The sequence below is a fragment of the Pseudophryne corroboree genome, chromosome 1 (genome assembly GCF_028390025.1).
Source record: "Pseudophryne corroboree isolate aPseCor3 chromosome 1, aPseCor3.hap2, whole genome shotgun sequence".
NCBI lineage: Eukaryota > Metazoa > Chordata > Amphibia > Anura > Myobatrachidae > Pseudophryne > Pseudophryne corroboree.
The window spans coordinates 117706974-117732682 of NC_086444.1; the positions used below are offsets into that span (position 1 = coordinate 117706974).

The 25709-nt window shown below is 47.6% G+C and overlaps 16 non-coding genes and 2 pseudogenes across 16 annotated transcripts; all 18 read right to left on the reverse strand.

The window, feature by feature from the left end:
• Positions 1 to 1309: 1309 nt before the first annotated feature.
• LOC134958772 (U1 spliceosomal RNA) lies at positions 1310 to 1473 on the reverse strand. Its single transcript, XR_010187112.1, has one exon. It is a non-coding gene; the product is annotated as a U1 spliceosomal RNA (small nuclear RNA).
• Positions 1474 to 2714: 1241 nt separating this feature from the next.
• On the reverse strand, positions 2715 to 2878 carry LOC134957818 (U1 spliceosomal RNA). The gene has a single exon (XR_010186757.1). It is a non-coding gene; the product is annotated as a U1 spliceosomal RNA (small nuclear RNA).
• Positions 2879 to 4118: 1240 nt separating this feature from the next.
• On the reverse strand, positions 4119 to 4282 carry LOC134957821 (U1 spliceosomal RNA). The gene has a single exon (XR_010186758.1). It is a non-coding gene; the product is annotated as a U1 spliceosomal RNA (small nuclear RNA).
• Positions 4283 to 5522: 1240 nt separating this feature from the next.
• Positions 5523 to 5686, reverse strand: LOC134958424 (U1 spliceosomal RNA). Its single transcript, XR_010187001.1, has one exon. It is a non-coding gene; the product is annotated as a U1 spliceosomal RNA (small nuclear RNA).
• Positions 5687 to 6923: 1237 nt separating this feature from the next.
• Positions 6924 to 7064, reverse strand: LOC134959371 (U1 spliceosomal RNA; annotated as a pseudogene).
• Positions 7065 to 8300: 1236 nt separating this feature from the next.
• Positions 8301 to 8464, reverse strand: LOC134958111 (U1 spliceosomal RNA). The gene has a single exon (XR_010186880.1). It is a non-coding gene; the product is annotated as a U1 spliceosomal RNA (small nuclear RNA).
• Positions 8465 to 9699: 1235 nt separating this feature from the next.
• On the reverse strand, positions 9700 to 9863 carry LOC134957230 (U1 spliceosomal RNA). The gene has a single exon (XR_010186532.1). It is a non-coding gene; the product is annotated as a U1 spliceosomal RNA (small nuclear RNA).
• Positions 9864 to 11100: 1237 nt separating this feature from the next.
• Positions 11101 to 11241, reverse strand: LOC134959382 (U1 spliceosomal RNA; annotated as a pseudogene).
• Positions 11242 to 12477: 1236 nt separating this feature from the next.
• On the reverse strand, positions 12478 to 12641 carry LOC134958115 (U1 spliceosomal RNA). The gene has a single exon (XR_010186881.1). It is a non-coding gene; the product is annotated as a U1 spliceosomal RNA (small nuclear RNA).
• A 1235-nt stretch (positions 12642 to 13876) lies between these two features.
• On the reverse strand, positions 13877 to 14040 carry LOC134957236 (U1 spliceosomal RNA). The gene has a single exon (XR_010186533.1). It is a non-coding gene; the product is annotated as a U1 spliceosomal RNA (small nuclear RNA).
• Positions 14041 to 15277: 1237 nt separating this feature from the next.
• LOC134958378 (U1 spliceosomal RNA) lies at positions 15278 to 15441 on the reverse strand. The gene has a single exon (XR_010186980.1). It is a non-coding gene; the product is annotated as a U1 spliceosomal RNA (small nuclear RNA).
• Positions 15442 to 16677: 1236 nt separating this feature from the next.
• Positions 16678 to 16841, reverse strand: LOC134957240 (U1 spliceosomal RNA). The gene has a single exon (XR_010186534.1). It is a non-coding gene; the product is annotated as a U1 spliceosomal RNA (small nuclear RNA).
• A 1240-nt stretch (positions 16842 to 18081) lies between these two features.
• Positions 18082 to 18245, reverse strand: LOC134958552 (U1 spliceosomal RNA). The gene has a single exon (XR_010187057.1). It is a non-coding gene; the product is annotated as a U1 spliceosomal RNA (small nuclear RNA).
• Positions 18246 to 19481: 1236 nt separating this feature from the next.
• LOC134958217 (U1 spliceosomal RNA) lies at positions 19482 to 19645 on the reverse strand. The gene has a single exon (XR_010186914.1). It is a non-coding gene; the product is annotated as a U1 spliceosomal RNA (small nuclear RNA).
• Positions 19646 to 20881: 1236 nt separating this feature from the next.
• Positions 20882 to 21045, reverse strand: LOC134958222 (U1 spliceosomal RNA). The gene has a single exon (XR_010186915.1). It is a non-coding gene; the product is annotated as a U1 spliceosomal RNA (small nuclear RNA).
• Positions 21046 to 22281: 1236 nt separating this feature from the next.
• Positions 22282 to 22445, reverse strand: LOC134958121 (U1 spliceosomal RNA). The gene has a single exon (XR_010186882.1). It is a non-coding gene; the product is annotated as a U1 spliceosomal RNA (small nuclear RNA).
• A 1235-nt stretch (positions 22446 to 23680) lies between these two features.
• LOC134957252 (U1 spliceosomal RNA) lies at positions 23681 to 23844 on the reverse strand. Its single transcript, XR_010186537.1, has one exon. It is a non-coding gene; the product is annotated as a U1 spliceosomal RNA (small nuclear RNA).
• Positions 23845 to 25081: 1237 nt separating this feature from the next.
• Positions 25082 to 25245, reverse strand: LOC134958332 (U1 spliceosomal RNA). Its single transcript, XR_010186962.1, has one exon. It is a non-coding gene; the product is annotated as a U1 spliceosomal RNA (small nuclear RNA).
• Positions 25246 to 25709: the final 464 nt, after the last annotated feature.

A 25709-nucleotide genomic window follows, 5' to 3' on the forward strand; every position in this document is an offset into this window, starting at 1 on the left:
GGAGTGCAATGGATGAGCCTCGCCCTGGGAGAACCACCTTCGTGATCATGGTATCTCCCCTGCCAGGTAAGTATAGGTTGGACTAGGGCTCAGGAGGGCCCCTGCTTGGGCACACCCCCGTCAAGTGAAGGAGGTTGACCGGAGCCATGACAAGTGAACTCTCGGCAGGGGACGGGAAAAGAAAACTGCAGGGAGGCTGCATCTCTTCACGTTGACATGGGAAGGCGGAAGGGTGACTGTTCCTGAAGCACCCCCAAACTATGCGCACAACTAGTGCAAATCCTTCCCAGGGCACACTGCAGCAGATGAATTTGCATACCGTCATGTCATAAAAGCAGTCGGGCACAGTTACAGTAGCTGCAACCCTCATCTCCATATGAAAAGCAACAGGCAGTGCACCGTCCTATGTCTCAATGGGTTCTTAAATTGGAAAATAAAATATAAAAGGCAGCTTGAGATTTAACCCCCTCGCTGCTGAGGGTTTTCTCATCCTCGCACCGAGACCATTTTCCGACGTTAGCGCTCGTCCGAACGTCGTCGTCACGGATTTCTTTTTATTTATTTTTTCTTTCTTTCTTATCCCCCCTGCGGCACTCACACAAATTATACCTTGGTTTTTGTTTGTTTTTTTTTTCTTTAAAAGACTTTGTAGTCTCAAAAAAGCCATTAGTCTTTTTACTGATTTGAACACGTCAAAAGTTGTTTCACCCAAATGGCCCAAAAAGCGTATTTCTCAAGCAAGTGAACCAAAAGCAAATGTGATTTTTTTTCTTTTGTCCCCCGTCTTATAAGCACCATAGACAAATACTTTGTGTTTTGCCACCAATCCACCTGCCCAAAATCTGCACGCAAACCAAAAATGCTCTCTTTCTTCTAGTTTTCGCCGCCTCAATTTAAACGCATACTATGTGTAGGAAGACTACGGCAGCCCAGCGAGGCCTACCATTTTACAAAGTAGACAAGCTACTGCATGAAATGAGGGAGCAAAGTTTTTTTTCTCTCTCCCCCTCATATCTGACACAATCTGGGGGCCTACTTTACAAAGCAAGTGAAACCGTGTGGGTCCTGCAGCGCCCTGTATTGGTTGTATATGCGAAGCACAGTACAAGGCCGGAAAAAGCAAGGAAGCATGCAGCCAGCGCACAGGAGAAGAGATGAGAAGAGAGCGCTGAGTGAAAGATAGAAGCGCACCTTAACGGGCACAGGGGTCCAGTGGAGGGAGGGTTGAAATGAAGAAAAGGATGGAAACAGCAAAGGAAGAGACAGCACCAGCAACACACAAAAAGATCTGACTTTTACCAGAGATGATCAGGGGAAAGTGCAAACGCAGTCCCCCACTACCACAAATTATGCAGTCGAGTTTCCCGCATTTGGGGAAATCGCAGGGGTCAGCACACCCGGAGTGCAATGGATGAGCCTCGCCCTGGGAGAACCACCTTCGTGATCATGGTATCTCCTCTGCCAGGTAAGTATAGGTTGGACTAGGGCTCAGGAGGGCCCCTGCTTGGGCACACCCCCGTCAAGTGAAGGAGGTTGACCGGAGCCATGACAAGTGAACTCTCGGCAGGGGACGGGAAAAGAAAACTGCAGGGAGGCTGCATCTCTTCACGTTGACATGGGAAGGCGGAAGGGTGACTGTTCCTGAAGCACCCCCAAACTATGCGCACAACTAGTGCAAATCCTTCCCAGGGCACACTGCAGCAGATGAATTTGCATACCGTCATGTCATAAAAGCAGTCGGGCACAGTTTACAGTAGCTGCAACCCTCATCTCCATATGAAAAGCAACAGGCAGTGCACCGTCCTATGTCTCAATGGGTTCTTAAATTGGAAAATAAAATATAAAAGGCAGCTTGAGATTTAACCCCCTCGCTGCTGAGGGTTTTCTCATCCTCGCACCGAGCGAGACCATTTTCCGACGTTAGCGCTCGTCCGAACGTCGTCGTCACGGATTTCTTTTTATTTATTTTTTCTTTCTTTCTTATCCCCCCTGCGGCACTCACACAAATTATACCTTGGTTTTTGTTTGTTTGTTTTTTCTTTCAAAAGACTTTGTAGTCTCAAAAAAGCCATTAGTCTTTTTACTGATTTGAACACGTCAAAAGTTGTTTCACCCAAATGGCCCAAAAAGCGTATTTCTCAAGCAAGTGAACCAAAAGCAAATGTGATTTTTTTTCTTTTGTCCCCCGTCTTATAAGCACCATAGACAAATACTTTGTGTTTTGCCACCAATCCACCTGCCCAAAATCTGCACGCAAACCAAAAATGCTCTCTTTCTTCTAGTTTTCGCCGCCTCAATTTAAACGCTTACTATGTGTAGGAAGACTACGGCAGCCCAGCGAGGCCTACCATTTTACAAAGTAGACAAGCTACTGCATGAAATGAGGGAGCAAAGTTTTTTTTCTCTCTCCCCCTCATATCTGACACAATCTGGGGGCCTACTTTACAAAGCAAGTGAAACCGTGTGGGTCCTGCAGCGCCCTGTATTGGTTGTATATGCGAAGCACAGTACAAGGCCGGAAAAAGCAAGGAAGCATGCAGCCAGCGCACAGGAGAAGAGATGAGAAGAGAGCGCTGAGTGAAAGATAGAAGCGCACCTTAACGGGCACAGGGGTCCAGTGGAGGGAGGGTTGAAATGAAGAAAAGGATGGAAACAGCAAAGGAAGAGACAGCACCAGCAGCACACAAAAAGATCTGACTTTTACCAGAGATGATGAGGGGAAAGCGCGAACACAGTCCCCCACTACCACAAATTATGCAGTCGAGTTTCCCGCATTTGGGGAAATCGCAGGGGTCAGCACACCCGGAGTGCAATGGATGAGCCTCGCCCTGGGAGAACCACCTTCGTGATCATGGTATCTCCCCTGCCAGGTAAGTATGAGTTGGACTAGGGCTCAGGAGGGCCCCTGCTTGGGCACACCCCCGTCAAGTGAAGGAGGTTGACCGGAGCCATGACAAGTGAACTCTCGGCAGGGGACGGGAAAAGAGAACTGCAGGGAGGCTGCATCTCTTCACGTTGACATGGGAAGGCGGAAGGGTGACTGTTCCTGAAGCACCCCCAAACTATGCGCACAACTAGTGCAAATCCTTCCCAGGGCACACTGCAGCAGATGAATTTGCATACCGTCATGTCATAAAAGCAGTCGGGCACAGTTACAGTAGCTGCAACCCTCATCTCCATATGAAAAGCAACAGGCAGTGCACCGTCCTATGTCTCAATGGGTTCTTAAATTGGAAAATAAAATATAAAAGGCAGCTTGAGATTTAACCCCCTCGCTGCTGAGGGTTTTCTCATCCTCGCACCGAGCGAGACCATTTTCCGACGTTAGCGCTCGTCCGAACGTCGTCGTCACGGATTTCTTTTTATTTATTTTTTCTTTCTTTCTTATCCCCCCTGCGGCACTCACACAAATTATACCTTGGTTTTTGTTTGTTTGTTTTTTCTTTCAAAAGACTTTGTAGTCTCAAAAAAGCCATTAGTCTTTTTACTGATTTGAACACGTCAAAAGTTGTTTCACCCAAATGGCCCAAAAAGCGTATTTCTCAAGCAAGTGAACCAAAAGCAAATGTGATTTTTTTTCTTTTGTCCCCCGTCTTATAAGCACCATAGACAAATACTTTGTGTTTTGCCACCAATCCACCTGCCCAAAATCTGCACGCAAACCAAAAATGCTCTCTTTCTTCTAGTTTTCGCCGCCTCAATTTAAACGCTTACTATGTGTAGGAAGACTACGGCAGCCCAGCGAGGCCTACCATTTTACAAAGTAGACAAGCTACTGCATGAAATGAGGGAGCAAAGTTTTTTTTCTCTCTCCCCCTCATATCTGACACAATCTGGGGGCCTACTTTACAAAGCAAGTGAAACCGTGTGGGTCCTGCAGCGCCCTGTATTGGTTGTATATGCGAAGCACAGTACAAGGCCGGAAAAAGCAAGGAAGCATGCAGCCAGCGCACAGGAGAAGAGATGAGAAGAGAGCGCTGAGTGAAAGATAGAAGCGCACCTTAACGGGCACAGGGGTCCAGTGGAGGGAGGGTTGAAATGAAGAAAAGGATGGAAACAGCAAAGGAAGAGACAGCACCAGCAGCACACAAAAAGATCTGACTTTTACCAGAGATGATGAGGGGAAAGCGCGAACACAGTCCCCCACTACCACAAATTATGCAGTCGAGTTTCCCGCATTTGGGGAAATCGCAGGGGTCAGCACACCCGGAGTGCAATGGATGAGCCTCGCCCTGGGAGAACCACCTTCGTGATCATGGTATCTCCCCTGCCAGGTAAGTATGAGTTGGACTAGGGCTCAGGAGGGCCCCTGCTTGGGCACACCCCCGTCAAGTGAAGGAGGTTGACCGGAGCCATGACAAGTGAACTCTCGGCAGGGGACGGGAAAAGAGAACTGCAGGGAGGCTGCATCTCTTCACGTTGACATGGGAAGGCGGAAGGGTGACTGTTCCTGAAGCACCCCCAAACTATGCGCACAACTAGTGCAAATCCTTCCCAGGGCACACTGCAGCAGATGAATTTGCATACCGTCATGTCATAAAAGCAGTCGGGCACAGTTACAGTAGCTGCAACCCTCATCTCCATATGAAAAGCAACAGGCAGTGCACCGTCCTATGTCTCAATGGGTTCTTAAATTGGAAAATAAAATATAAAAGGCAGCTTGAGATTTAACCCCCTCGCTGCTGAGGGTTTTCTCATCCTCGCACCGAGCGAGACCATTTTCCGACGTTAGCGCTCGTCCGAACGTCGTCGTCACGGATTTCTTTTTATTTATTTTTTCTTTCTTTCTTATCCCCCCTGCGGCACTCACACAAATTATACCTTGGTTTTTGTTTGTTTGTTTTTTCTTTCAAAAGACTTTGTAGTCTCAAAAAAGCCATTAGTCTTTTTACTGATTTGAACACGTCAAAAGTTGTTTCACCCAAATGGCCCAAAAAGCGTATTTCTCAAGCAAGTGAACCAAAAGCAAATGTGATTTTTTTTCTTTTGTCCCCCGTCTTATAAGCACCATAGACAAATACTTTGTGTTTTGCCACCAATCCACCTGCCCAAAATCTGCACGCAAACCAAAAATGCTCTCTTTCTTCTAGTTTTCGCCGCCTCAATTTAAACGCTTACTATGTGTAGGAAGACTACGGCAGCCCAGCGAGGCCTACCATTTTACAAAGTAGACAAGCTACTGCATGAAATGAGGGAGCAAAGTTTTTTTTCTCTCTCCCCCTCATATCTGACACAATCTGGGGGCCTACTTTACAAAGCAAGTGAAACCGTGTGGGTCCTGCAGCGCCCTGTATTGGTTGTATATGCGAAGCACAGTACAAGGCCGGAAAAAGCAAGGAAGCATGCAGCCAGCGCACAGGAGAAGAGATGAGAAGAGAGCGCTGAGTGAAAGATAGAAGCGCACCTTAACGGGCACAGGGGTCCAGTGGAGGGAGGGTTGAAATGAAGAAAAGGATGGAAACAGCAAAGGAAGAGACAGCACCACCAGCACACAAAAAGATCTGACTTTTACCAGAGATGATCAGGGGAAAGCGCGAACGCAGTCCCCCACTACCACAAATTATGCAGTCGAGTTTCCCGCATTTGGGGAAATCGCAGGGGTCAGCACACCCGGAGTGCAATGGATGAGCCTCGCCCTGGGAAACCCACCTTCGTGATCATGGTATCTCCCCTGCCAGGTAAGTATGAGTTGGACTAGGGCTCAGGAGGGCCCCTGCTTGGGCACACCCCCGTCAAGTGAAGGAGGTTGACCGGAGCCATGACAAGTGAACTCTCGGCAGGGGACGGGAAAAGAAAACTGCAGGGAGGCTGCATCTCTTCACGTTGACATGGGAAGGCGGAAGGGTGACTGTTCCTGAAGCACCCCCAAACTATGCGCACAACTAGTGCAAATCCTTCCCAGGGCACACTGCAGCAGATGAATTTGCATACCGTCATGTCATAAAAGCAGTCGGGCACAGTTTACAGTAGCTGCAACCCTCATCTCCATATGAAAAGCAACAGGCAGTGCACCGTCCTATGTCTCAATGGGTTCTTAAATTGGAAAATAAAATATAAAAGGCAGCTTGAGATTTAACCCCCTCGCTGCTGAGGGTTTTCTCATCCTCGCACCGAGACCATTTTCCGACGTTAGCGCTCGTCCGAACGTCGTCGTCACGGATTTCTTTTTATTTATTTTTTCTTTCTTTCTTATCCCCCCTGCGGCACTCACACAAATTATACCTTGGTTTTTGTTTGTTTGTTTTTTCTTTCAAAAGACTTTGTAGTCTCAAAAAAGCCATTAGTCTTTTTACTGATTTGAACACGTCAAAAGTTGTTTCACCCAAATGGCCCAAAAAGCGTATTTCTCAAGCAAGTGAACCAAAAGCAAATGTGATTTTTTTTCTTTTGTCCCCCGTCTTATAAGCACCATAGACAAATACTTTGTGTTTTGCCACCAATCCACCTGCCCAAAATCTGCACGCAAACCAAAAATGCTCTCTTTCTTCTAGTTTTCGCCGCCTCAATTTAAACGCATACTATGTGTAGGAAGACTACGGCAGCCCAGCGAGGCCTACCATTTTACAAAGTAGACAAGCTACTGCATGAAATGAGGGAGCAAAGTTTTTTTTCTCTCTCCCCCTCATATCTGACACAATCTGGGGGCCTACTTTACAAAGCAAGTGAAACCGTGTGGGTCCTGCAGCGCCCTGTATTGGTTGTATATGCGAAGCACAGTACAAGGCCGGAAAAAGCAAGGAAGCATGCAGCCAGCGCACAGAAGAAGAGATGAGAAGAGAGCGCTGAGTGAAAGATAGAAGCGCACCTTAACGGGCACAGGGGTCCAGTGGAGGGAGGGTTGAAATGAAGAAAAGGATGGAAACAGCAAAGGAAGAGACAGCACCAGCAGCACACAAAAAGATCTGACTTTTACCAGAGATGATGAGGGGAAAGCACGAACGCAGTCCCCCACTACCACAAATTATGCAGTCGAGTTTCCCGCATTTGGGGAAATCGCAATGGATGAGCCTCGCCCTGGGAGAACCACCTTCGTGATCATGGTATCTCCCCTGCCAGGTAAGTATGAGTTGGACTAGGGCTCAGGAGGGCCCCTGCTTGGGCACACCCCCGTCAAGTGAAGGAGGTTGACCGGAGCCATGACAAGTGAACTCTCGGCAGGGGACGGGAAAAGAAAACTGCAGGGAGGCTGCATCTCTTCACGTTGACATGGGAAGGCGGAAGGGTGACTGTTCCTGAAGCACCCCCAAACTATGCGCACAACTAGTGCAAATCCTTCCCAGGGCACACTGCAGCAGATGAATTTGCATACCGTCATGTCATAAAAGCAGTCGGGCACAGTTACAGTAGCTGCAACCCTCATCTCCATATGAAAAGCAACAGGCAGTGCACCGTCCTATGTCTCAATGGGTTCTTAAATTGGAAAATAAAATATAAAAGGCAGCTTGAGATTTAACCCCCTCGCTGCTGAGGGTTTTCTCATCCTCGCACCGAGACCATTTTCCGACGTTAGCGCTCGTCCGAACGTTGTCGTCACGGATTTATTTTTATTTATTTTTTCTTTCTTTCTTATCCCCCCTGCGGCACTCACACAAATTATACCTTGGTTTTTGTTTGTTTGTTTTTTCTTTCAAAAGACTTTGTAGTCTCAAAAAAGCCATTAGTCTTTTTACTGATTTGAACACGTCAAAAGTTGTTTCACCCAAATGGCCCAAAAAGCGTATTTCTCAAGCAAGTGAACCAAAAGCAAATGTGATTTTTTTTCTTTTGTCCCCCGTCTTATAAGCACCATAGACAAATACTTTGTGTTTTGCCACCAATCCACCTGCCCAAAATCTGCACGCAAACCAAAAATGCTCTCTTTCTTCTAGTTTTCGCCGCCTCAATTTAAACGCTTACTATGTGTAGGAAGACTACGGCAGCCCAGCGAGGCCTACCATTTTACAAAGTAGACAAGCTACTGCATGAAATGAGGGAGCAAAGTTTTTTTTGTCTCTCCCCCTCATATCTGACACAATCTGGGGGCCTACTTTACAAAGCAAATGAAACCGTGTGGGTCCTGCAGCGCCCTGTATTGGTTGTATATGCGAAGCACAGTACAAGGCCGGAAAAAGCAAGGAAGCATGCAGCCAGCGCACAGGAGAAGAGATGAGAAGAGAGCGCTGAGTGAAAGATAGAAGCGCACCTTAACGGGCACAGGGGTCCAGTGGAGGGAGGGTTGAAATGAAGAAAAGGATGGAAACAGCAAAGGAAGAGACAGCACCAGCAGCACACAAAAAGATCTGACTTTTACCAGAGATGATGAGGGGACAGCGCGAACGCAGTCCCCCACTACCACAAATTATGCAGTCAAGTTTCCCGCATTTGGGGAAATCGCAGGGGTCAGCACACCCGGAGTGCAATGGATGAGCCTCGCCCTGGGAGAACCACCTTCGTGATCATGGTATCTCCCCTGCCAGGTAAGTATAGGTTCGACTAGGGCTCAGGAGGGCCCCTGCTTGGGCACACCCCCGTCAAGTGAAGGAGGTTGACCGGAGCCATGACAAGTGAACTCTCGGCAGGGGACGGGAAAAGAAAACTGCAGGGAGGCTGCATCTCTTCACGTTGACATGGGAAGGCGGAAGGGTGACTGTTCCTGAAGCACCCCCAAACTATGCGCACAACTAGTGCAAATCCTTCCCAGGGCACACTGCAGCAGATGAATTTGCATACCGCATGTCATAAAAGCAGTCGGGCACAGTTACAGTAGCTGCAACCCTCATCTCCATATGAAAAGCAACAGGCAGTGCACCGTCCTATGTCTCAATGGGTTCTTAAATTGGAAAATAAAATATAAAAGGCAGCTTGAGATTTAACCCCCTCGCTGCTGAGGGTTTTCTCATCCTCGCACCGAGACCATTTTCCGACGTTAGCGCTCGTCCGAACGTCGTCGTCACGGATTTCTTTTTATTTATTTTTTCTTTCTTTCTTATCCCCCCTGCGGCACTCACACAAATTATACCTTGGTTTTTGTTTGTTTTTTTTTTTCTTTAAAAGACTTTGTAGTCTCAAAAAAGCCATTAGTCTTTTTACTGATTTGAACACGTCAAAAGTTGTTTCACCCAAATGGCCCAAAAAGCGTATTTCTCAAGCAAGTGAACCAAAAGCAAATGTGATTTTTTTTCTTTTGTCCCCCGTCTTATAAGCACCATAGACAAATACTTTGTGTTTTGCCACCAATCCACCTGCCCAAAATCTGCACGCAAACCAAAAATGCTCTCTTTCTTCTAGTTTTCGCCGCCTCAATTTAAACGCATACTATGTGTAGGAAGACTACGGCAGCCCAGCGAGGCCTACCATTTTACAAAGTAGACAAGCTACTGCATGAAATGAGGGAGCAAAGTTTTTTTTCTCTCTCCCCCTCATATCTGACACAATCTGGGGGCCTACTTTACAAAGCAAGTGAAACCGTGTGGGTCCTGCAGCGCCCTGTATTGGTTGTATATGCGAAGCACAGTACAAGGCCGGAAAAAGCAAGGAAGCATGCAGCCAGCGCACAGGAGAAGAGATGAGAAGAGAGCGCTGAGTGAAAGATAGAAGCGCACCTTAACGGGCACAGGGGTCCAGTGGAGGGAGGGTTGAAATGAAGAAAAGGATGGAAACAGCAAAGGAAGAGACAGCACCAGCAACACACAAAAAGATCTGACTTTTACCAGAGATGATCAGGGGAAAGCGCGAACGCAGTCCCCCACTACCACAAATTATGCAGTCGAGTTTCCCGCATTTGGGGAAATCGCAGGGGTCAGCACACCCGGAGTGCAATGGATGAGCCTCGCCCTGGGAGAACCACCTTCGTGATCATGGTATCTCCCCTGCCAGGTAAGTATAGGTTGGACTAGGGCTCAGGAGGGCCCCTGCTTGGGCACACCCCCGTCAAGTGAAGGAGGTTGACCGGAGCCATGACAAGTGAACTCTCGGCAGGGGACGGGAAAAGAAAACTGCAGGGAGGCTGCATCTCTTCACGTTGACATGGGAAGGCGGAAGGGTGACTGTTCCTGAAGCACCCCCAAACTATGCGCACAACTAGTGCAAATCCTTCCCAGGGCACACTGCAGCAGATGAATTTGCATACCGTCATGTCATAAAAGCAGTCGGGCACAGTTTACAGTAGCTGCAACCCTCATCTCCATATGAAAAGCAACAGGCAGTGCACCGTCCTATGTCTCAATGGGTTCTTAAATTGGAAAATAAAATATAAAAGGCAGCTTGAGATTTAACCCCCTCGCTGCTGAGGGTTTTCTCATCCTCGCACCGAGACCATTTTCCGACGTTAGCGCTCGTCCGAACGTCGTCGTCACGGATTTCTTTTTATTTATTTTTTCTTTCTTTCTTATCCCCCCTGCGGCACTCACACAAATTATACCTTGGTTTTTGTTTGTTTGTTTTTTCTTTCAAAAGACTTTGTAGTCTCAAAAAAGCCATTAGTCTTTTTACTGATTTGAACACGTCAAAAGTTGTTTCACCCAAATGGCCCAAAAAGCGTATTTCTCAAGCAAGTGAACCAAAAGCAAATGTGATTTTTTTTCTTTTGTCCCCCGTCTTATAAGCACCATAGACAAATACTTTGTGTTTTGCCACCAATCCACCTGCCCAAAATCTGCACGCAAACCAAAAATGCTCTCTTTCTTCTAGTTTTCGCCGCCTCAATTTAAACGCATACTATGTGTAGGAAGACTACGGCAGCCCAGCGAGGCCTACCATTTTACAAAGTAGACAAGCTACTGCATGAAATGAGGGAGCAAAGTTTTTTTTCTCTCTCCCCCTCATATCTGACACAATCTGGGGGCCTACTTTACAAAGCAAGTGAAACCGTGTGGGTCCTGCAGCGCCCTGTATTGGTTGTATATGCGAAGCACAGTACAAGGCCGGAAAAAGCAAGGAAGCATGCAGCCAGCGCACAGGAGAAGAGATGAGAAGAGAGCGCTGAGTGAAAGATAGAAGCGCACCTTAACGGGCACAGGGGTCCAGTGGAGGGAGGGTTGAAATGAAGAAAAGGATGGAAACAGCAAAGGAAGAGACAGCACCAGCAGCACACAAAAAGATCTGACTTTTACCAGAGATGATGAGGGGAAAGCACGAACGCAGTCCCCCACTACCACAAATTATGCAGTCGAGTTTCCCGCATTTGGGGAAATCGCAATGGATGAGCCTCGCCCTGGGAGAACCACCTTCGTGATCATGGTATCTCCCCTGCCAGGTAAGTATGAGTTGGACTAGGGCTCAGGAGGGCCCCTGCTTGGGCACACCCCCGTCAAGTGAAGGAGGTTGACCGGAGCCATGACAAGTGAACTCTCGGCAGGGGACGGGAAAAGAAAACTGCAGGGAGGCTGCATCTCTTCACGTTGACATGGGAAGGCGGAAGGGTGACTGTTCCTGAAGCACCCCCAAACTATGCGCACAACTAGTGCAAATCCTTCCCAGGGCACACTGCAGCAGATGAATTTGCATACCGTCATGTCATAAAAGCAGTCGGGCACAGTTACAGTAGCTGCAACCCTCATCTCCATATGAAAAGCAACAGGCAGTGCACCGTCCTATGTCTCAATGGGTTCTTAAATTGGAAAATAAAATATAAAAGGCAGCTTGAGATTTAACCCCCTCGCTGCTGAGGGTTTTCTCATCCTCGCACCGAGACCATTTTCCGACGTTAGCGCTCGTCCGAACGTTGTCGTCACGGATTTATTTTTATTTATTTTTTCTTTCTTTCTTATCCCCCCTGCGGCACTCACACAAATTATACCTTGGTTTTTGTTTGTTTGTTTTTTCTTTCAAAAGACTTTGTAGTCTCAAAAAAGCCATTAGTCTTTTTACTGATTTGAACACGTCAAAAGTTGTTTCACCCAAATGGCCCAAAAAGCGTATTTCTCAAGCAAGTGAACCAAAAGCAAATGTGATTTTTTTTCTTTTGTCCCCCGTCTTATAAGCACCATAGACAAATACTTTGTGTTTTGCCACCAATCCACCTGCCCAAAATCTGCACGCAAACCAAAAATGCTCTCTTTCTTCTAGTTTTCGCCGCCTCAATTTAAACGCTTACTATGTGTAGGAAGACTACGGCAGCCCAGCGAGGCCTACCATTTTACAAAGTAGACAAGCTACTGCATGAAATGAGGGAGCAAAGTTTTTTTTGTCTCTCCCCCTCATATCTGACACAATCTGGGGGCCTACTTTACAAAGCAAATGAAACCGTGTGGGTCCTGCAGCGCCCTGTATTGGTTGTATATGCGAAGCACAGTACAAGGCCGGAAAAAGCAAGGAAGCATGCAGCCAGCGCACAGGAGAAGAGATGAGAAGAGAGCGCTGAGTGAAAGATAGAAGCGCACCTTAACGGGCACAGGGGTCCAGTGGAGGGAGGGTTGAAATGAAGAAAAGGATGGAAACAGCAAAGGAAGAGACAGCACCAGCAGCACACAAAAAGATCTGACTTTTACCAGAGATGATGAGGGGACAGCGCGAACGCAGTCCCCCACTACCACAAATTATGCAGTCAAGTTTCCCGCATTTGGGGAAATCGCAGGGGTCAGCACACCCGGAGTGCAATGGATGAGCCTCGCCCTGGGAGAACCACCTTCGTGATCATGGTATCTCCCCTGCCAGGTAAGTATAGGTTCGACTAGGGCTCAGGAGGGCCCCTGCTTGGGCACACCCCCGTCAAGTGAAGGAGGTTGACCGGAGCCATGACAAGTGAACTCTCGGCAGGGGACGGGAAAAGAAAACTGCAGGGAGGCTGCATCTCTTCACGTTGACATGGGAAGGCGGAAGGGTGACTGTTCCTGAAGCACCCCCAAACTATGCGCACAACTAGTGCAAATACTTCCCAGGGCACACTGCAGCAGATGAATTTGCATACCGCATGTCATAAAAGCAGTCGGGCACAGTTACAGTAGCTGCAACCCTCATCTCCATATGAAAAGCAACAGGCAGTGCACCGTCCTATGTCTCAATGGGTTCTTAAATTGGAAAATAAAATATAAAAGGCAGCTTGAGATTTAACCCCCTCGCTGCTGAGGGTTTTCTCATCCTCGCACCGAGACCATTTTCCGACGTTAGCGCTCGTCCGAACGTCGTCGTCACGGATTTCTTTTTATTTATTTTTTCTTTCTTTCTTATCCCCCCTGCGGCACTCACACAAATTATACCTTGGTTTTTGTTTGTTTTTTTTTTTCTTTAAAAGACTTTGTAGTCTCAAAAAAGCCATTAGTCTTTTTACTGATTTGAACACGTCAAAAGTTGTTTCACCCAAATGGCCCAAAAAGCGTATTTCTCAAGCAAGTGAACCAAAAGCAAATGTGATTTTTTTTCTTTTGTCCCCCGTCTTATAAGCACCATAGACAAATACTTTGTGTTTTGCCACCAATCCACCTGCCCAAAATCTGCACGCAAACCAAAAATGCTCTCTTTCTTCTAGTTTTCGCCGCCTCAATTTAAACGCATACTATGTGTAGGAAGACTACGGCAGCCCAGCGAGGCCTACCATTTTACAAAGTAGACAAGCTACTGCATGAAATGAGGGAGCAAAGTTTTTTTTCTCTCTCCCCCTCATATCTGACACAATCTGGGGGCCTACTTTACAAAGCAAGTGAAACCGTGTGGGTCCTGCAGCGCCCTGTATTGGTTGTATATGCGAAGCACAGTACAAGGCCGGAAAAAGCAAGGAAGCATGCAGCCAGCGCACAGGAGAAGAGATGAGAAGAGAGCGCTGAGTGAAAGATAGAAGCGCACCTTAACGGGCACAGGGGTCCAGTGGAGGGAGGGTTGAAATGAAGAAAAGGATGGAAACAGCAAAGGAAGAGACAGCACCAGCAACACACAAAAAGATCTGACTTTTACCAGAGATGATCAGGGGAAAGCGCGAACGCAGTCCCCCACTACCACAAATTATGCAGTCGAGTTTCCCGCATTTGGGGAAATCGCAGGGGTCAGCACACCCGGAGTGCAATGGATGAGCCTCGCCCTGGGAGAACCACCTTCGTGATCATGGTATCTCCCCTGCCAGGTAAGTATAGGTTGGACTAGGGCTCAGGAGGGCCCCTGCTTGGGCACACCCCCGTCAAGTGAAGGAGGTTGACCGGAGCCATGACAAGTGAACTCTCGGCAGGGGACGGGAAAAGAAAACTGCAGGGAGGCTGCATCTCTTCACGTTGACATGGGAAGGCGGAAGGGTGACTGTTCCTGAAGCACCCCCAAACTATGCGCACAACTAGTGCAAATCCTTCCCAGGGCACACTGCAGCAGATGAATTTGCATACCGTCATGTCATAAAAGCAGTCGGGCACAGTTTACAGTAGCTGCAACCCTCATCTCCATATGAAAAGCAACAGGCAGTGCACCGTCCTATGTCTCAATGGGTTCTTAAATTGGAAAATAAAATATAAAAGGCAGCTTGAGATTTAACCCCCTCGCTGCTGAGGGTTTTCTCATCCTCGCACCGAGACCATTTTCCGACGTTAGCGCTCGTCCGAACGTCGTCGTCACGGATTTCTTTTTATTTATTTTTTCTTTCTTTCTTATCCCCCCTGCGGCACTCACACAAATTATACCTTGGTTTTTGTTTGTTTGTTTTTTCTTTCAAAAGACTTTGTAGTCTCAAAAAAGCCATTAGTCTTTTTACTGATTTGAACACGTCAAAAGTTGTTTCACCCAAATGGCCCAAAAAGCGTATTTCTCAAGCAAGTGAACCAAAAGCAAATGTGATTTTTTTTCTTTTGTCCCCCGTCTTATAAGCACCATAGACAAATACTTTGTGTTTTGCCACCAATCCACCTGCCCAAAATCTGCACGCAAACCAAAAATGCTCTCTTTCTTCTAGTTTTCGCCGCCTCAATTTAAACGCATACTATGTGTAGGAAGACTACGGCAGCCCAGCGAGGCCTACCATTTTACAAAGTAGACAAGCTACTGCATGAAATGAGGGAGCAAAGTTTTTTTTCTCTCTCCCCCTCATATCTGACACAATCTGGGGGCCTACTTTACAAAGCAAGTGAAACCGTGTGGGTCCTGCAGCGCCCTGTATTGGTTGTATATGCGAAGCACAGTACAAGGCCGGAAAAAGCAAGGAAGCATGCAGCCAGCGCACAGGAGAAGAGATGAGAAGAGAGCGCTGAGTGAAAGATAGAAGCGCACCTTAACGGGCACAGGGGTCCAGTGGAGGGAGGGTTGAAATGAAGAAAAGGATGGAAACAGCAAAGGAAGAGACAGCACCAGCAGCACACAAAAAGATCTGACTTTTACCAGAGATGATCAGGGGAAAGCACGAACGCAGTCCCCCACTACCACAAATTATGCAGTCGAGTTTCCCGCATTTGGGGAAATCGCAGGGGTCAGCACACCCGGAGTGCAATGGATGAGCCTCGCCCTGGGAGAACCACCTTCGTGATCATGATATCTCCCCTGCCAGGTAAGTATGAGTTGGACTAGGGCTCAGGAGGGCCCCTGCTTGGGCACACCCCCGTCAAGTGAAGGAGGTTGACCGGAGCCATGACAAGTGAACTCTCGGCAGGGGACGGGAAAAGAAAACTGCAGGGAGGCTGCATCTCTTCACGTTGACATGGGAAGGCGGAAGGGTGACTGTTCCTGAAGCACCCCCTAACTATGCGCACAACTAGTGCAAATCCTTCCCAGGGCACACTGCAGCAGATGAATTTGCATACCGTCATGTCATAAAAGCAGTCGGGCACAGTTACAGTAGCTGCAACCCTCATCTCCATATGAAAAGCAACAGGCAGTGCACCGTCCTATGTCTCAATGGGTTCTTAAATTGGAAAATAAAATATAAAAGGCAGCTTGAGATTTAACCCCCTCGCTGCTGAGGGTTTTCTCATCCTCGCACCGAGACCATTTTCCGACGTTAGCGCTCGTCCGAACGTCGTCGTCACGGATTTCTTTTTATTTATTTTTTCTTTCTTTCTTATCCCCCCTGCGGCACTCACACAAATTATACCTTTGTTTTTGTTTGTTTGTTTTTTCTTTCAAAAGACTTTGTAGTCTCAAAAAAGCCATTAGTCTTTTTACTGATTTGAACACGTCAAAAGTTGTTTCACCCAAATGGCCCAAAAAGCGTATTTCTCAAGCAAGTGAACCAAAAGCAAATGTGATTTTTTTTCTTTTGTCCCCCGTCTTATAAGCACCATAGACAAATACTTTGTGTTTTGCCACCAATCCACCTGCCCAAAATCTGCACGCAAACCAAAAATGCTCTCTTTCTTCTAGTTTTCGCCGCCTCAATTTAAACGCTTACTATGTGTAGGAAGACTACGGCAGCCCAGCGAGGCCTACCATTTTACAAAGTAGACAAGCTACTGCATGAAATGAGGGAGCAAAGTTTTTTTTCTCTCTCCCCCTCATATCTGACACAATCTGGGGGCCTACTTTACAAAGCAAGTGAAACCGTGTGGGTCCTGCAGCGCCCTGTATTGGTTGTATATGCGAAGCACAGTACAAGGCCGGAAAAAGCAAGGAAGCATGCAGCCAGCGCACAGGAGAAGAGATGAGAAGAGAGCGCTGAGTGAAAGATAGAAGCGCACCTTAACGGGCACAGGGGTCCAGTGGAGGGAGAGTTGAAATGAAGAAAAGGATGGAAACAGCAAAGGAAGAGACAGCACCAGCAGCACACAAAAAGATCTGACTTTTACCAGAGATGATCAGGGGAAAGCGCGAACGCAGTCCCCCACTACCACAAATTATGCAGTCGAGTTTCCCGCATTTGGGGAAATCGCAGGGGTCAGCACACCCGGAGTGCAATGGATGAGCCTCGCCCTGGGAGAACCACCTTCGTGATCATGGTATCTCCCCTGCCAGGTAAGTATGAGTTGGACTAGGGCTCAGGAGGGCCCCTGCTTGGGCACACCCCCGTCAAGTGAAGGAGGTTGACCGGAGCCATGACAAGTGAACTCTCGGCAGGGGACGGGAAAAGAAAACTGCAGGGAGGCTGCATCTCTTCACGTTGACATGGGAAGGCGGAAGGGTGACTGTTCCTGAAGCACCCCCAAACTATGCGCACAACTAGTGCAAATACTTCCCAGGGCACACTGCAGCAGATGAATTTGCATACCGTCATGTCATAAAAGCAGTCAGGCACAGTTACAGTAGCTGCAACCCTCATCTCCATATGAAAAGCAACAGGCAGTGCACCGTCCTATGTCTCAATGGGTTCTTAAATTGGAAAATAAAATATAAAAGGCAGCTTGAGATTTAACCCCCTCGCTGCTGAGGGTTTTCTCATCCTCGCACCGAGCGAGACCATTTTCCGACGTTAGCGCTCGTCCGAACGTCGTCGTCACGGATTTCTTTTTATTTATTTTTTCTTTCTTTCTTATCCCCCCTGCGGCACTCACACAAATTATACCTTGGTTTTTGTTTGTTTGTTTTTTCTTTCAAAAGACTTTGTAGTCTCAAAAAAGCCATTAGTCTTTTTACTGATTTGAACACGTCAAAAGTTGTTTCACCCAAATGGCCCAAAAAGCGTATTTCTCAAGCAAGTGAACCAAAAGCAAATGTGATTTTTTTTCTTTTGTCCCCCGTCTTATAAGCACCATAGACAAATACTTTGTGTTTTGCCACCAATCCACCTGCCCAAAATCTGCACGCAAACCAAAAATGCTCTCTTTCTTCTAGTTTTCGCCGCCTCAATTTAAACGCTTACTATGTGTAGGAAGACTACGGCAGCCCAGCGAGGCCTACCATTTTACAAAGTAGACAAGCTACTGCATGAAATGAGGGAGCAAAGTTTTTTTTCTCTCTCCCCCTCATATCTGACACAATCTGGGGGCCTACTTTACAAAGCAAGTGAAACCGTGTGGGTCCTGCAGCGCCCTGTATTGGTTGTATATGCGAAGCACAGTACAAGGCCGGAAAAAGCAAGGAAGCATGCAGCCAGCGCACAGGAGAAGAGATGAGAAGAGAGCGCTGAGTGAAAGATAGAAGCGCACCTTAACGGGCACAGGGGTCCAGTGGAGGGAGGGTTGAAATGAAGAAAAGAATGGAAACAGCAAAGGAAGAGACAGCACCACCAGCACACAAAAAGATCTGACTTTTACCAGAGATGATCAGGGGAAAGCGCGAACGCAGTCCCCCACTACCACAAATTATGCAGTCGAGTTTCCCGCATTTGGGGAAATCGCAGGGGTCAGCACACCCGGAGTGCAATGGATGAGCCTCGCCCTGGGAGAACCACCTTCGTGATCATGGTATCTCCCCTGTCAGGTAAGTATGAGTTGGACTAGGGCTCAGGAGGGCCCCTGCTTGGGCACACCCCCGTCAAGTGAAGGAGGTTGACCGGAGCCATGACAAGTGAACTCTCGGCAGGGGACGGGAAAAGAAAACTGCAGGGAGGCTGCATCTCTTCACGTTGACATGGGAAGGCGGAAGGGTGACTGTTCCTGAAGCACCCCCAAACTATGCGCACAACTAGTGCAAATCCTTCCCAGGGCACACTGCAGCAGATGAATTTGCATACCGTCATGTCATAAAAGCAGTCGGGCACAGTTACAGTAGCTGCAACCCTCATCTCCATATGAAAAGCAACAGGCAGTGCACCGTCCTATGTCTCAATGGGTTCTTAAATTGGAAAATAAAATATAAAAGGCAGCTTGAGATTTAACCCCCTCGCTGCTGAGGGTTTTCTCATCCTCGCACCGAGACCATTTTCCGACGTTAGCGCTCGTCCGAACGTTGTCGTCACGGATTTATTTTTATTTATTTTTTCTTTCTTTCTTATCCCCCCTGCGGCACTCACACAAATTATACCTTGGTTTTTGTTTGTTTGTTTTTTCTTTCAAAAGACTTTGTAGTCTCAAAAAAGCCATTAGTCTTTTTACTGATTTGAACACGTCAAAAGTTGTTTCACCCAAATGGCCCAAAAAGCGTATTTCTCAAGCAAGTGAACCAAAAGCAAATGTGATTTTTTTTATTTTGTCCCCCGTCTTATAAGCACCATAGACAAATACTTTGTGTTTTGCCACCAATCCACCTGCCCAAAATCTGCACGCAAACCAAAAATGCTCTCTTTCTTCTAGTTTTCGCCGCCTCAATTTAAACGCTTACTATGTGTAGGAAGACTACGGCAGCCCAGCGAGGCCTACCATTTTACAAAGTAGACAAGCTACTGCATGAAATGAGGGAGCAAAGTTTTTTTTGTCTCTCCCCCTCATATCTGACACAATCTGGGGGCCTACTTTACAAAGCAAATGAAACCGTGTGGGTCCTGCAGCGCCCTGTATTGGTTGTATATGCGAAGCACAGTACAAGGCCGGAAAAAGCAAGGAAGCATGCAGCCAGCGCACAGGAGAAGAGATGAGAAGAGAGCGCTGAGTGAAAGATAGAAGCGCACCTTAACGGGCACAGGGGTCCAGTGGAGGGAGGGTTGAAATGAAGAAAAGGATGGAAACAGCAAAGGAAGAGACAGCACCAGCAGCACACAAAAAGATCTGACTTTTACCAGAGATGATCAGGGGAAAGCGCGAACGCAGTCCCCCACTACCACAAATTATGCAGTCGAGTTTCCCGCATTTGGGGAAATCGCAGGGGTCAGCACACCCAGAGTGCAATGGATGAGCCTCACCCTAGGAGAACCACCTGCGTGATCATGGTATCTCCCCTGCCAGGTAAGTATGAGTTGGACTAGGGCTCAGGAGGGCCCCTGCTTGGGCACACCCCCATCAAGTGAAGGAGGTTGACCGGAGCCATGACAAGTGAACTCTCGGCAGGGGACGGGAAAAGAAAACTGCAGGGAGGCTGCATCTCTTCACGTTGACATGGGAAGGCGGAAGGGTGACTGTTCCTGAAGCACCCCCAAACTATGCGCACAACTAGTGCAAATCCTTCCCAGGGCACACTGCAGCAGATGAATTTGCATACCGTCATGTCATAAAAGCAGTCGGGCACAGTTACAGTAGCTGCAACCCTCATCTCCATATGAAAAGCAACAGGCAGTGCACCGTCCTATGTCTCAATGGGTTCTTAAATTGGAAAATAAAATATAAAAGGCAGCTTGAGATTTAACCCCCTCGCTGCTGAGGGTTTTCTCATCCTCGCACCGAGACCATTTTCCGACGTTAGCGCTCGTCCGAACGTTGTCGTCACGGATTTATTTTTATTTATTTTTTCTTTCTTTCTTATCCCCCCTGCGGCACTCACACAAATTATACCTTGGTTTTTGTTTGTTTGTTTTTTCTTTCAAAAGACTTTGTAGTCTCAAAAAAGCCATTAGTCTTTTTACTGATTTGAACACGTCAAAAGTTGTTTCACCCAAATGGCCCAAAAAGCGTATTTCTCAAGCAAGTGAACCAAAAGCAAATGTGATTTTTTTTCTTTTGTCCCCCGTCTTATAAGCACCATAGACAAATACTTTGTGTTTTGCCACCAATCCACCTGCCCAAAATCTGCACGCAAACCAAAAATGCTCTCTTTCTTCTAGTTTTCGCCGCCTCAATTTAAACGCTTACTATGTGTAGGAAGACTACGGCAGCCCAGCGAGGCCTACCATTTTACAAAGTAGACAAGCTACTGCATGAAATGAGGGAGCAAAGTTTTTTTTCTCTCTCCCCCTCATATCTGACACAATCTGGGGGCCTACTTTACAAAGCAAATGAAACCGTGTGGGTCCTGCAGCGCCCTGTATTGGTTGTATATGCGAAGCACAGTACAAGGCCGGAAAAAGCAAGGAAGCATGCAGCCAGCGCACAGGAGAAGAGATGAGAAGAGAGCGCTGAGTGAAAGATAGAAGCGCACCTTAACGGGCACAGGGGTCCAGTGGAGGGAGGGTTGAAATGAAGAAAAGGATGGAAACAGCAAAGGAAGAGACAGCACCAGCAGCACACAAAAAGATCTGACTTTTACCAGAGATGATCAGGGGAAAGCGCGAACGCAGTCCCCCACTACCACAAATTATGCAGTCGAGTTTCCCGCATTTGGGGAAATCGCAGGGGTCAGCACACCCAGAGTGCAATGGATGAGCCTCACCCTAGGAGAACCACCTGCGTGATCATGGTATCTCCCCTGCCAGGTAAGTATGAGTTGGACTAGGGCTCAGGAGGGCCCCTGCTTGGGCACACCCCCGTCAAGTGAAGGAGGTTGACCGGAGCCATGACAAGTGAACTCTCGGCAGGGGACGGGAAAAGAAAACTGCAGGGAGGCTGCATCTCTTCACGTTGACATGGGAAGGCGGAAGGGTGACTGTTCCTGAAGCACCCCCAAACTATGCGCACAACTAGTGCAAATCCTTCCCAGGGCACACTGCAGCAGATGAATTTGCATACCGTCATGTCATAAAAGCAGTCGGGCACAGTTACAGTAGCTGCAACCCTCATCTCCATATGAAAAGCAACAGGCAGTGCACCGTCCTATGTCTCAATGGGTTCTTAAATTGGAAAATAAAATATAAAAGGCAGCTTGAGATTTAACCCCCTCGCTGCTGAGGGTTTTCTCATCCTCGCACCGAGACCATTTTCCGACGTTAGCGCTCGTCCGAACGTCGTCGTCACGGATTTCTTTTTATTTATTTTTTCTTTCTTTCTTATCCCCCCTGCGGCACTCACACAAATTATACCTTGGTTTTTGTTTGTTTTTTTTTTCTTTCAAAATACTTTGTAGTCTCAAAAAAGCCATTAGTCTTTTTACTGATTTGAACACGTCAAAAGTTGTTTCACCCAAATGGCCCAAAAAGCGTATTTCTCAAGCAAGTGAACCAAAAGCAAATGTGATTTTTTTTCTTTTGTCCCCCGTCTTATAAGCACCATAGACAAATACTTTGTGTTTTGCCACCAATCCACCTGCCCAAAATCTGCACGCAAACCAAAAATGCTCTCTTTCTTCTAGTTTTCGCCGCCTCAATTTAAACGCTTACTATGTGTAGGAAGACTACGGCAGCCCAGCGAGGCCTACCATTTTACAAAGTAGACAAGCTACTGCATGAAATGAGGGAGCAAAGTTTTTTTTCTCTCTCCCCCTCATATCTGACACAATCTGGGGGCCTACTTTACAAAGCAAGTGAAACCGTGTGGGTCCTGCAGCGCCCTGTATTGGTTGTATATGCGAAGCACAGTACAAGGCCGGAAAAAGCAAGGAAGCATGCAGCCAGCGCACAGGAGAAGAGATGAGAAGAGAGCGCTGAGTGAAAGATAGAAGCGCACCTTAACGGGCACAGGGGTCCAGTGGAGGGAGGGTTGAAATGAAGAAAAGGATGGAAACAGCAAAGGAAGAGACAGCACCAGCAGCACACAAAAAGATCTGACTTTTACCAGAGATGATGAGGGGACAGCGCGAACGCAGTCCCCCACTACCACAAATTATGCAGTCAAGTTTCCCGCATTTGGGGAAATCGCAGGGGTCAGCACACCCGGAGTGCAATGGATGAGCCTCGCCCTGGGAGAACCACCTTCGTGATCATGGTATCTCCCCTGCCAGGTAAGTATAGGTTGGACTAGGGCTCAGGAGGGCCCCTGCTTGGGCACACCCCCGTCAAGTGAAGGAGGTTGACCGGAGCCATGACAAGTGAACTCTCGGCAGGGGACGGGAAAAGAAAACTGCAGGGAGGCTGCATCTCTTCACGTTGACATGGGAAGGCGGAAGGGTGACTGTTCCTGAAGCACCCCCAAACTATGCGCACAACTAGTGCAAATCCTTCCCAGGGCACACTGCAGCAGATGAATTTGCATACCGTCATGTCATAAAAGCAGTCGGGCACAGTTACAGTAGCTGCAACCCTCATCTCCATATGAAAAGCAACAGGCAGTGCACCGTCCTATGTCTCAATGGGTTCTTAAATTGGAAAATAAAATATAAAAGGCAGCTTGAGATTTAACCCCCTCGCTGCTGAGGGTTTTCTCATCCTCGCACCGAGACCATTTTCCGACGTTAGCGCTCGTCCGAACGTCGTCGTCACGGATTTCTTTTTATTTATTTTTTCTTTCTTTCTTATCCCCCCTGCGGCACTCACACAAATTATACCTTGGTTTTTGTTTGTTTTTTTTTTCTTTAAAAGACTTTGTAGTCTCAAAAAAGCCATTAGTCTTTTTACTGATTTGAACACGTCAAAAGTTGTTTCACCCAAATGGCCCAAAAAGCGTATTTCTCAAGCAAGTGAACCAAAAGCAAATGTGATTTTTTTTCTTTTGTCCCCCGTCTTATAAGCACCATAGACAAATACTTTGTGTTTTGCCACCAATCCACCTGCCCAAAATCTGCACGCAAACCAAAAATGCTCTCTTTCTTCTAGTTTTCGCCGCCTCAATTTAAACGCTTACTATGTGTAGGAAGACTACGGCAGCCCAGCGAGGCCTACCATTTTACAAAGTAGACAAGCTACTGCATGAAATGAGGGAGCAAAGTTTTTTTTCTCTCTCCCCCTCATATCTGACACAATCTGGGGGCCTACTTTACAAAGCAAGTGAAACCGTGTGGGTCCTGCAGCGCCCTGTATTGGTTGTATATGCGAAGCACAGTACAAGGCCGGAAAAAGCAAGGAAGCATGCAGCCAGCGCACAGGAGAAGAGATGAGAAGAGAGCGCTGAGTGAAAGATAGAAGCGCACCTTAACGGGCACAGGGGTCCAGTGGAGGGAGGGTTGAAATGAAGAAAAGGATGGAAACAGCAAAGGAAGAGACAGCACCAGCAACACACAAAAAGATCTGACTTTTACCAGAGATGATCAGGGGAAAGCGCGAACGCAGTCCCCCACTACCACAAATTATGCAGTCGAGTTTCCCGCATTTGGGGAAATCGCAGGGGTCAGCACACCCGGAGTGCAATGGATGAGCCTCGCCCTGGGAGAACCACCTTCGTGATCATGGTATCTCCCCTGCCAGGTAAGTATAGGTTGGACTAGGGCTCAGGAGGGCCCCTGCTTGGGCACACCCCCGTCAAGTGAAGGAGGTTGACCGGAGCCATGACAAGTGAACTCTCGGCAGGGGACGGGAAAAGAAAACTGCAGGGAGGCTGCATCTCTTCACGTTGACATGGGAAGGCGGAAGGGTGACTGTTCCTGAAGCACCCCCAAACTATGCGCACAACTAGTGCAAATCCTTCCCAGGGCACACTGCAGCAGATGAATTTGCATACCGTCATGTCATAAAAGCAGTCGGGCACAGTTTACAGTAGCTGCAACCCTCATCTCCATATGAAAAGCAACAGGCAGTGCACCGTCCTATGTCTCAATGGGTTCTTAAATTGGAAAATAAAATATAAAAGGCAGCTTGAGATTTAACCCCCTCGCTGCTGAGGGTTTTCTCATCCTCGCACCGAGACCATTTTCCGACGTTAGCGCTCGTCCGAACGTCGTCGTCACGGATTTCTTTTTATTTATTTTTTCTTTCTTTCTTATCCCCCCTGCGGCACTCACACAAATTATACCTTGGTTTTTGTTTGTTTTTTTTTTCTTTCAAAAGACTTTGTAGTCTCAAAAAAGCCATTAGTCTTTTTACTGATTTGAACACGTCAAAAGTTGTTTCACCCAAATGGCCCAAAAAGCGTATTTCTCAAGCAAGTGAACCAAAAGCAAATGTGATTTTTTTTCTTTTGTCCCCCGTCTTATAAGCACCATAGACAAATACTTTGTGTTTTGCCACCAATCCACCTGCCCAAAATCTGCACGCAAACCAAAAATGCTCTCTTTCTTCTAGTTTTCGCCGCCTCAATTTAAACGCATACTATGTGTAGGAAGACTACGGCAGCCCAGCGAGGCCTACCATTTTACAAAGTAGACAAGCTACTGCATGAAATGAGGGAGCAAAGTTTTTTTTCTCTCTCCCCCTCATATCTGACACAATCTGGGGGCCTACTTTACAAAGCAAGTAAAACCGTGTGGGTCCTGCAGCGCCCTGTATTGGTTGTATATGCGAAGCACAGTACAAGGCCGGAAAAAGCAAGGAAGCATGCAGCCAGCGCACAGGAGAAGAGATGAGAAGAGAGCGCTGAGTGAAAGATAGAAGCGCACCTTAACGGGCACAGGGGTCCAGTGGAGGGAGGGTTGAAATGAAGAAAAGGATGGAAACAGCAAAGGAAGAGACAGCACCAGCAGCACACAAAAAGATCTGACTTTTACCAGAGATGATGAGGGGAAAGCGCGAACACAGTCCCCCACTACCACAAATTATGCAGTCGAGTTTCCCGCATTTGGGGAAATCGCAGGGGTCAGCACACCCGGAGTACAATGGATGAGCCTCGCCCTGGGAGAACCACCTTCGTGATCATGGTATCTCCCCTGCCAGGTAAGTATAGGTTGGACTAGGGCTCAGGAGGGCCCCTGCTTGGGCACACCCCCGTCAAGTGAAGGAGGTTGACCGGAGCCATGACAAGTGAACTCTCGGCAGGGGACGGGAAAAGAAAACTGCAGGGAGGCTGCATCTCTTCACGTTGACATGGGAAGGCGGAAGGGTGACTGTTCCTGAAGCACCCCCAAACTATGCGCACAACTAGTGCAAATCCTTCCCAGGGCACACTGCAGCAGATGAATTTGCATACCGTCATGTCATAAAAGCAGTCGGGCACAGTTACAGTAGCTGCAACCCTCATCTCCATATGAAAAGCAACAGGCAGTGCACCGTCCTATGTCTCAATGGGTTCTTAAATTGGAAAATAAAATATAAAAGGCAGCTTGAGATTTAACCCCCTCGCTGCTGAGGGTTTTCTCATCCTCGCACCGAGACCATTTTCCGACGTTAGCGCTCGTCCGAACGTCGT